This window comes from Colobus angolensis, unplaced genomic scaffold, assembly GCF_000951035.1.
Source record: "Colobus angolensis palliatus isolate OR3802 unplaced genomic scaffold, Cang.pa_1.0 Scaffold30, whole genome shotgun sequence".
Taxonomy (NCBI): Eukaryota; Metazoa; Chordata; class Mammalia; order Primates; family Cercopithecidae; genus Colobus; species Colobus angolensis.
Window position 1 is genome coordinate 5,556,000 of NW_012116266.1, and position 1,185 is coordinate 5,557,184.

Here is a 1,185-nt window from a genome sequence, read left to right on the forward strand (position 1 = left end):
CTCGGCCTCCCCAAGTGCTGGGATTATAGGCTACGGCGCCCAGCCCATTATTTTTCATAGATGGCGTCTTGCTTATTGCAAGACCAGCCTGGCAACAGAGCAAGACTCTGTCTCGAAAAAAATAAAAATAAAAAATAAATTAAAAAAAAAAAAATTAGCCAGGCGGGATAGCATATACCTATAGTTCCAGTTACTCTGGAGGGTGAGGTAGGAGCATTGCTTGAGCCCAGGAGGTTGAGGCTGCAGTGAGCCCGTGTTTACACCACTGCACTCCAGCCTGGGCGACAGAGCAAGATCCTGCCTCAGAAGAAAAAATAATGTAAGGGAAATGAAGGGCCTAAGAAACATTTTTTGTTGTATAGAATTTTACTCTGTAAAATCATTGAAGAAACGCATATATTAAAAACAAAACAAATAACCCACGTACCACAGAACAAAAAAATTCCTCACAAAAACAAGTATTCTTAAATGACTTAAATTCTGAATTTTAAAAAAAGGGAAATTCTTGGGAGCTAAGATATGAGGATGCAAAGGCATAAGAATGATATAATGGACTTTAGGGACTTGGGGGAAAGGGTGGGGTTATGAGGGATAAAAGACTACACATTGGGTACAGTGTATACTGCTTGGGTGACGGGTACACCAAAATCTCAGAAATCACCACCAAAGAACTTATTCATGTAACCAAATACGACCTGTTCCCCAAAAGCCTATTGAAATAAAAAATAAATTAAAAAAAAAAGCAAAAAGAGAAGCAATAAAAATAAAGAATAGAAAAACGCACTGGAAAACAAAAAAGGCCGGGCACGGTGGCTCACACCTGTAATGCTAGCACTTTGGGAGGCTGAAGTGGGCAGATCACGAGGTCAGGAGATCGAGGTCATCCTGGCTAACATGATGAAACCCCGTCTCTACTAAAGCTACAAAAATAGTAGCCGGGCATGGTGGTGGGTGCCTGTAGTCCCAGCTACTTGGGAGGCTGAGGCAGGAGAATTGTTTGAACCTAGGAGGCGGAGCTTGCAGTGACACTAGATTGCACCACTGCAATCCAGCCTGGGTGACAGAGTGAGATTCCATCTCAAAAAAAAATAAAAAGAAATTTTGCTTTTTTTTTTTTTGCGATGGAGTCTTGCATCTTGCTCTTGTTGCCCAGGCTGGAATGCAATGGCACAATCTTGGCTCACT

The 1,185-nt window shown here is 41.9% G+C and overlaps 1 protein-coding gene across 1 annotated transcript in view; it reads right to left on the bottom strand.

Moving 5' to 3' along the window:
- The window catches only part of LOC105517458 (cytochrome P450 20A1), a 67,254-nt gene that overhangs the window by 2,339 nt on the left and 63,730 nt on the right, over positions 1-1,185 (bottom strand). The window lies entirely within an intron of this gene.